This window comes from Castanea sativa, chromosome 5 (assembly GCF_040712315.1).
Source record: "Castanea sativa cultivar Marrone di Chiusa Pesio chromosome 5, ASM4071231v1".
Lineage (NCBI taxonomy): Eukaryota > Viridiplantae > Streptophyta > Magnoliopsida > Fagales > Fagaceae > Castanea > Castanea sativa.
The window spans coordinates 51,144,810-51,154,762 of NC_134017.1; the positions used below are offsets into that span (position 1 = coordinate 51,144,810).

The 9,953-nt window shown below is 34.2% G+C and overlaps 1 pseudogene; it reads left to right on the forward strand.

The window, feature by feature from the left end:
• Nucleotides 1-574: 574 nt before the first annotated feature.
• On the forward strand, nucleotides 575-4,152 carry LOC142635373 (subtilisin-like protease SBT5.6; annotated as a pseudogene).
• The last annotated feature ends 5,801 nt before the right edge of the window (nucleotides 4,153-9,953 follow it).

Here is a 9,953-nt window from a genome sequence, read left to right on the forward strand (position 1 = left end):
TAGAGGGAAGGGGAGTAATTCAATTACCTTATTTGGGAGTATTTTAAGGAAGGAGAGGGAGGGATTTTGAGGGGTTTGAAAGGGTTTCAACTACCTCCAACCCCCTCATTTTTAATTCCTCCAAATTGGAGAGATTTGGAGGGAGAGTAGAGCACATAAAATTATTGATAAAGTAAATTACCTAATTTACCCTTATTATATTTATAAAATTACAATGTTAAAAACAAGGGGAATGGCTAATTACTCCCTTCCCCCTTACTAATTATAAAAACATTCAAACAATGTGGAGGGTAATCATTCTCCTCTACTCTCCTCCCCACTACTCCCATCTACTCTCCTCCCTCTCTAAACCCCCAAACAGGCCATAAGTGAAGGTCGAGACAAGAGCATAATTCTTCCCTCCTTTCCCCGGAGACATTTGGCGAGAAATAAACCTGAGACTTTCCATTATTTACCTTTTGCCCATATAACTCACAGAAACTATCAAGTGCTTCTTTTATAGTTTTCAACTTTTCCTATCAGACATTGAGAATGTTATTACTTCAAGGGAATTAATATTATGAAATACAGTAAAATGTATTACTTTGAGTGAGTCAAGACCATTGAGTTAGATTATTTTATAATTTGTAAATCTATTCATTGTCATCATCTAAATTTATTTAAGATTAATACTAACTTCATATATTCTATTTATAAAACTGATCATAATTCATTTGACATTTTCTCAGAAAGCCCATCAGTGAGGATTATCGAAGGGTCCCTAACATCTCAGCCATCGGCGGCTTTGCTTCATGGCACTGCCTCTGGTGGAGCACCACTCGTCTGCCGTGCAATATACAAAGTATGCTGGCCGAAACCAGGCGAGAAGAGCACATGCTCTAACGCAGACAAGTTGGCAACCATTGATGATGCCATAGCTGATGGTGTTGATGTATTAAGCATTTCAATTGGGACTGAATATCCTCTTCCTTATTTTGAGGATAGTATTGCATTTGGAGCACTCTGTGCTTCAAAGAAAAACATTGTGGTGCATGTTCTGCAGGCAACTCTGGCCCAGAACCTTTAACTTTATCCCACCCAGCTCCATAGTTATCAAAGTTGGTGCTAGTAATTGACGTGAGTTTGTCTCTCCTGTTGTGCTTGGAAATGGCATTAGAATTAAGGTCAGGGCTTATATAAGATATGAAAATTTCTAGCAAAAAAATATATTATTGACGTACTATTTTAGTTCATAATTAAACTTTGAAAAGTCAGTACTAAGTCATTTTATTTTCTAGATCGGTAATAGGTATTGTACGCAGTGCAATTACCCCCTCCCCACTCATAAATATTTTTTTTCCACTTTTACATTTTTACTTTTTTTTTTCAACTCTCAATCTTAGTCATTGAAAGCTATTGCATTAGATGCAAAGTCGTGATCTCAACCTCATTGTCATGCTATTATAATTCGTGACAAAAAATGAAAGAATTTGACAAAGTCTAAGTACATTGCATTCCATTATGATAACAAGGTTATAGAAGGACTAATTTAATACACTTATGAATTTTTGAAAACTAAAAATGGATTATTCAAATTTCAGGAATTAATGTATAACTTCGATCAAAATTAAAGGGACCAATTGTATATTACGGTGTACGGCTGCTGGCCCACTTATCTCGAGTCTAGGCCCAAAGTGATTCTGGATATTACCAAACCCGAGCTCAACGTCATGATTGGCCCACCACTAATACGCTCGGCCTATGAACATGCCTTGCGTATAGAATGGTTGGTGGGTATTCTTGCGTTGTTCGGCAATACACCAACAGCCCGGGAATGCCCTAGGAAATCATGCTGCCGAACAGTTTTTGGAGGCTAGCACCAATTCCAACTTTCTCAACTCATTTCTGATGGAGCATATTCCTTGTCAGGAATAATCAATTTGGGTCCCACCCACACATGCGGGATTAGAAGATAATGATGATTCCTCCATTATCCTAAAGCTATAGATAGGAGGAAGAATAAGAGAAAGGGTTTAGGCAATTTTGGGTGAGAGAAAAAGAGAGTACACAGGCAAACACGAGAGCGTAAAGAGAGAAATACGGTTGAGAGTTCCTTCTTGAAGCTCGCCCAAGAGCTACCCATAGTAAGAAATCCAATACTCCTGTTATAAGTAAATTGTGAGCCCAAACAGTAGGCCCGGTTAAGGGAGAGAAATTTGGGGACACGCAGTATATTTTCACTATTAATGTATGATGTCTTTTGGAGGTTTATATCACTTCAATTTTCATTGATCAATTAATCAAACCTGTACTAATACGTTCTTTTTCTCTTTCTGTTGTTGGGTCTCTTAAATTATTTATATATCTTGGGTTGGTTTCACAATTTTGTTTTTAATTATTAATGCTAGGGCCAAACTGCGACTCCTTACATGCTGGGGAAAAAGCTGTACCCGTTAGTTTACGCAGGAGATATAGTTAAGCCAAATGTGACCAAAGACGACGACATAGGGTAATATTTCTCTCTAGTTTGGCTTTAGTTTCATTTGAATACAAAGACAGATTTTTCATTTTATTTTAGTTAATAACTTGTTTTAAATTGGACTAATTGATTATTACAGACAATGCCTTCCCGGTTCTCTAGCTTGCACCCGAGAAAGCCAAGGAAAATATAGTGTTGTGCATGAAAGGCAGTGGGACAAGAATTGGAAAAGGCATAGAAGTGAAAAGAGCTGGTGGTGCTCGTTTTATACTTGGAAATAGTCCAATAATTGGAGCTGAGTTAGTATGTGATGCTCATGCGCTTCCTGCCACCGCAGTTACTTATGACCAAGCAATAAAAATTTATCAGTACACCAACTCTACCAAGAATCCAATGGCAATCATCATACCTAGGAAAACCATAATACGTACCAAGCCAGCACCTGTCATAGCCGCTTTAACAAGTAGAGGTCCTAATGTAATTGAGCCTAACATTCTCAAGGCATATAAAAAAATTTCAGCCATATTGTTTATTTTTTTTTATATCAAAGTCCCCCTTGGTTTTTTACTAGCATACAGATTTAACATAACTAAATCCATACAATATGGATTTAATTTTAGTACCTTCAATTATTGGTTTGCGTTGCAGCCTGCCATCGCAGCTCCAGGACTGAATATTCTGGCAGCATGGAGCGAGGCCAATCCTCCTACAATGTTGCCACATCAAGATCACTAAATTGTTAAGTACAATATACTCTCTGGAACTTCAATGGCTTGCCCTCATGTGTCTGCTGCAGCTGCCCTTCTCAAAGTAATTCACCCTACTTGGAGTAGTGCTGCAGTAAGATCTGCCCTCATGATAACAGGTATAAATGTGTGAATATGTTACTACATTTCCTGAATTGGGTAAATGAAAGCGTAGTCTTTTTTATTCAAAGTATTTGAAAATGATCTATTTCATAAATAGATTAAATTTAAAGGTGTACAAATTGCTATAATAATTAAAATTTTAAATGATTTAGCACTCTGTACCAAATTATCCAGAAAATTTAATCTTAAACGTGAAATAGACCTTGTAATCCCTATATTATATATGTATGTCTCAAGCTCTAGTTGTAAGTACTTTAGTTTCCTTGCTATGGCTCACATATTCTAATGTTTCACACTTATACTTCGCAGCTGGGTTAAAAAACAACTTGGATTTGCCTTTGAGTGATGAATCTGGCAATGTAGCTACACCATTTGCATATGGGTCTGGCCTCTTGCGCCCCACAAAAGCAGCAGGCCCTGGTCTAGTATATGATGCCTCATATACAGACTACCTTCTCTACTTTTGCAGAACTGGTAGTTCAGTCCAGCAAGTTGACCCAACATTCAACCTCAACTACCCATCCATAGCAATCCACAGACTCTGACACCGTGATTGTTAATAGGACAGTCACAAACGTTGGTCCTGGCAAGAGTGTGTATTTCTTTGCTGCCAGACCACCGCCCATGGGATTCTCCAGTAAGGCCTCCCCTAGTGTTTTGTCCTTTGATCATGTTGGACGGAAGAGGAGCTTCATAATCACTGTTAAGGCAATAACTCAAATGCTCAGCAAGCCTGATCATAAGCATGAGTATGCTTTTGGGAGGTATACTTGGACTAATGGACAGCGTTTTGTAAGAAGTTCAATGGCAGTGTCTTTAGCTTAACTACGATCTCTTGGGGATTAAATATTTATCCTATGTGTCTTACTTTTATATAGTTTGATAGTTCTTGGTCAAATTATAGGGGAATAGATTAGAAAAATGGTGCTATTTATAAGCAAAGTATTTGTAAATGGCTTGTGACAAGATATAAGAAATGTCACATCGTCTTGTGAGGGAGAAGATGCATGTTTCTGAAACATAATTGATTTTCTCCATGTTTAAGTTTGTTTTACATTTTCGAGAACTCTTTTTTAGGGTAAGTAATTACTGTACTATTTAAGATATTTTGAGCAAATAGAAATCTATATATATAATAATAGGTAAAGTAGAGAGAAAATCCAATTAAATTTCAAATGGAATTCAATTAGAGTCTAATTTTACGTCATGTGTCTCATATAATCTAAATTTTAGAATTTTGTGTCAAGTGAGTTAATTTAGTGTAAAAATTAAATTTCAATTAGAGTTTAATTTTGTGCAACGTGTCCCATCTAATCTAATTTTTTATATTTTTGTGTCAAATTAGTTAATTTAGTGTAGAAACGAGGAGTTCAATATAATAAACCATAAAAAAATATAAACATATAACTAAAAAAATCCAAATTTATAAGTCATCTATATATATATACATATATATATTAATAGGTAAAGTTTAGAGAAAATTGAATTAGAATTTGAAATTATAATATAATTTTGCGCCATGTGTCTAAATTTATGTGGGAACTACTCCATAATTATCCACTTAAGCTTGTGCCCTGTGTCTACTTAAGTTTTTTAATTTTTGTGTCAAATGAGTTAATGAGTACAAAATACTAAGAAACTAATATTAATGAACTATAAAATTAAATAAATAAAAAATCACATATACTCAATAAAAATCACCACATGTTTCTCAAAAAATAAATAAAATAAAAATCATCACATGTTCTATCTTATTAAAAATGAGAAAAAAAATTATCATAAGTAGTATTAAATTTAGGTAAGAATTTTAATATGTGACTAATTACCTTTACTTTCAAAAAGTAATTTGACAAATTATCTATATTTTACGATAAAAATTATGTTTAAATGTATTTATATGTATACATGAATGCATGTGTTACATGCTTAAAAAAATTTAATTTGACTAATTATTTATATTTTTATAATAAAAAATTTTGTTTAATTTTAAATGCATTCATGCATTTGCATAGAATTACATGCTAGTTTAATGATATAATTGAGAAGACATTGCTTTAAATGCTTTATCAGGTCTCAGTTAGTGAATTAAAATCAATACCTAAAGAAATAACAGGCCCTCATTACATTCTGCAAACTTAACACAATTCTGGACTCCGAGAAGAAGACTCCAAAAGAAAAGGCCGGGCACTTAATGTGGGCAGTGAGCACCTTCAGTTATCATAGCCTACTGAATGAACTTTTTTTATGGCTTCAAATGGGATTGAGCTCTCCCCTTCCAAAGATCTCTATTAATCTTTAATAAAACACATTGTATCTCCAATTAAGCCAATATTTGTCCTCAAAGCATGAAAAATTACAAAAAAAAAAAAAAAAAAGGAATGAAAGAAGAATGGTGAAGATTAGTACAACTTAGCATAATCAGTGATATATATAATGTGTGATTTTTTTTACATTTTTAATTTTAGAGCCAAATAAGTGCCACCTGATATTGTTTGATCTGGTTTTGGGAGAAGTGTGGCAGTATGTGTAGCGCTATATAAGGCTGTACTGGATGTAGGCTTTGTTATGCTTGGGTCTGTGACATAAGATTGTTGTAGGCTTGCACTTTTTGTTAATTGTTCATGTCAGGCTGAAGGGGATGTAGGCTTGTTCTGCTTGGGCCTATGACACTAGATTGTTGTAGTCTTGCACGATTGTTTATTTCTCATAAAGCAAAAATAGGATGATAAACAGTGACTCATGGCACTCAAAATAGCCCATACTTAAGCAGATTATTATTTTTTTAAATAAAACAATTATAATTCCATATTTACAATGGAGAAGGAGTATTGAACCCTAGAAATCTCATTAGGAAACACTAAATTAGAGCCAACTCAATGCATTTTGGGCCTAAGGCGATAATTAAATCAAATGTATATATATTTAAATATCAATAATATAATGTTTATTTAAAATATATTCTTCTTGTCTTGTTATGTGCAAAATTACTGATTACAAAAAAAAAAAAAAAAAATCTATCTACAAAATTATAATAACTAGAATAAAAATAATTCATGTGTACATCAATAGCAACTGATTTATAAAATGTACTATTACTGCTTCACTTGACCATAAAATTATTTTATTTTAAAATAAATCATAAAATTATTTAATAGTCTCAACCTGCATAAATAAAGATATATTTATCAAATTACTCAATGAATTGGTTTGAAAACAATACAACTAAATGAAACGCTGTCTATTGGATTAAGCAACCAAATCTTAGAAAATTATGATTGAGAATTTCAATGAAATTATATAAATTTTAATTATAAATTTATTTTTTTATTAATAATTATATATTCTTTTTAATGTTTTATTTTTCAAAAACCTTTATTTTTTGTTAACAATTGGTGTATATATTTTTAAAGCAACAAAAAAATTCATACAGTAAATTTAAAAAAAAAAAAAAAAAAAAGGAGTATATAGTAGAGTGATAACTATTCTTTTTTGTTAGAGAAATTGTATGGACATAACAAAATTTCACAACATTTTCTCAACTTTATTTCAAATTGTAATGGATCTCGATCGAATTTTTTATTTTGATCTGTGAGAGTCTAATCCCTTAATTGTTGTGAAAATATTGTGTACTTGGCACAACTTCTTTTGTTTTTGATAAAACCTATACTACAAAACTATTATTGGTTTCCAAGAGCTACTTCTATAGGTTCTATCAAAGTACTACTATAAGTTTTGCTTTGATGAGAGAGATTTTTGTTTATGTTTATGAGAGAAAACAAGTCATGAGCATAGCCCACGAAGAGAAATGTTTATGAGTGATGCTACAGATTTTATTGGTTATAAATTGATATATCATTAATTACAATAAATAAATAAAAATCAAACATGCATTTCTCAGATGGTTGGAATCCATAATTTTTATTTATAGCCACATTAGTTTTTATGCTTTAAGCTAGTAAAATCTGTAATAACTTTAACATTTTTACTAATTATTTTATTTATTATCTTTTGACTTATATATGAGACTCTAATGGTTAAAATTTGAGGTCTTTTCCACTTGGGGGCCTTTTGTCTAATGGTAGTCGGGTAAGCCTTGCACTAGATGCTATTAATTGAAACACAAGACTCTTTTAAGTAATTGATCAAACTTAAAAAGCATATTTCTTCTTCTTCTTCTTCTTCTTTTTTTTCTCTCTTTTTTGTTGGGGGGGGGGGGGGAAATACTTAAAAAGCATCTTGGGGCCTAGGGCCTCTTGTCTAATAGTGGTTGGCCCAGCCCTGCATTAGATGGGTTTTTTTATTTTATTAAATTGTGTTAATTGAATTACAAAATTTTTTAAGTTATTAACCAAATTTAAAAGCATCGTTTTTTTTTTCTAAATATAGAAAACTTTGAAAAGTAACCATCACGAACCGATTTCAAACTGACATTTGATAATCAACTCATTGCATGCACCAGCACAATCATATATTAGAAAAATGAAAATCAACTACACCGAAAACTGATCATCATTCTTAAACCATCGAAAATCTATTCTCAATACTAACAAAAATTCTAAAAAAGAAAAAAAGAATAACGTTAACTGCAGGATTTGGCATCCCGCCCCAACTTCTCAGGTTAACAATCTGAGAATATTGATTAATAGATTAAACAAGGGTTTGTGAAAATTTAGGAAAACTCACTAAATATTAATTACATATGAATTCAACCAGGGACAGAATAAGGATTTGAACTTGGAGGCCAAAGTTTAAAACAAATTTTTTTTACGAAAATAAAAACTAACATCTATTTCATATTCAACAAAATACTACATATAAAAAAAGTGTTTCTTAAATATTTGATATTATAAAAATGTCAACAACATATAACATATAAAATAAGTGTTTCTTAAACATTTTAACACAATTATCAAAATGGAACTCAACGCTATTTCATACCCCATATTTTGTTTTACATCTACTTCTTGATAACTCTTCCGTTCCCTTTTATTTATTTCTTCGTCTGCTATTACTTCATTATTTTCTATTACATCTGCAAATGGTAGGCTGAGCCTCCTTCTAACCATTCTATTTGTTATTCTGTGATTATTTGTTCAGATTAACCTTTGCTTCCCTGTTATCCCTATTCTTCCTATTTTTGTGTTTAGCCCAAAAGTTTGTTGCAGATTTATACCTGTGAGATTTGTTACCGAAATCTGTGGTGTTCTCTGTTCTTTAAAGAGGCCGAAAATCTTCCTAGGTTTGGTTTGGTCAGCCCGTTGAAGCCGAGAGAAGGCGTGTTAGGGTGGTCCCCATTATTGGAGGAGAGTCCGGCGGAAAGGAGGTCACAGATCAGGTGTCTATCCCATAGTTGTATACTTTTGCTTCAGATCTAAAGGTTAGATCCAGAAGTTTGAGGATAAAGGTGACTAGGTTGTGATCGTTGATTTAAACTTGTAACCCCAGAATCATGAATAGGTTGTTTAGAAGTTACTCTTCCACCAGCAGCAGATGTTCCCAACCCACATCCATACCAGATATCCCAGCAGACGTAGGAGCAATTAATTCGGAGACCTATGAGCTATCTGATTTAGATCTAGACATAGGAGATTGGAATATCCCAAAAGTTTCAACCAGCCAATTCTATAAGTCTTCATGGTCTTTGAAAACAGCTTTCAAAGCAGACTACCATGTCAAGACCATAGAACAAGTCTATGGAATCAACAAGGAGTACGAAACGTGCTACTTGTTATCACCCTCAGCTATCCAGAGTCATAAAGACAAAGGACATAACTTCCTACATATAGGATTAGTCCAAGTTGGAGTGAAACCACTCACCGAAGAGGTTTGAACGGCTCGATCCTCATGGCCCTTAGAGATGCTCGTCACATCAGGTTCGATGACGGCCTCCTAGGAACCATAGAAACCAGTCTTAGTAACGGACCCATCCATTTTAACTGTTTTCCAGATTTTAGCATCTTTCTCCATGACAAAACAGTTATCAAAGCCCTCACCCTCAATATCAAGACACATGGAACCCTCATGACACAGGGAACCAGTCAGATCGCCTTGATATACAGAGTTTACTACAAGTGCATGAGAACGAACATGAATGTTGGAGCACTTGATAGGAGACAAAAAGGTGAGACAACCCTCATCCAGACCACGGACCCTAGTGCCAAAATTAGGATTCCTAGAACCCTTAAATGGTCTGAAATCACTTTCCCAGCCAATTGGATGCTAGAGAATGAGAACCATACTCTACAGATCCAAAACCCAGCCCAGAATCCAGATCTAGAATTTGTCCAACAACTAGCCGACGGCACGGTTAGGTTAAGTTTCGACAGATCTAGACTTAGCACTCCCCTAGATTATGAGTGTAGGCAACCTCTGGACATACCCCAGTTTAGATCGACAGCCGATCTACTGCACCCCAGTAAACAGTCACCTGTCTACCTTAGAGACAGACCAGCATCCCAGTATAGCTCAACCAGACCTCTAGGATCACCTTTCCCAAGGTCTAGAAGAGACATAGGTGTTCAGCTTCAGGGAGTTAGAACCAATTCCCAACTCACCACACCTTGCTACACAGCCAAACAGGATTCGATTGTCAGTGAGGATGACGATCGTGAGCAATCCCCCCCATC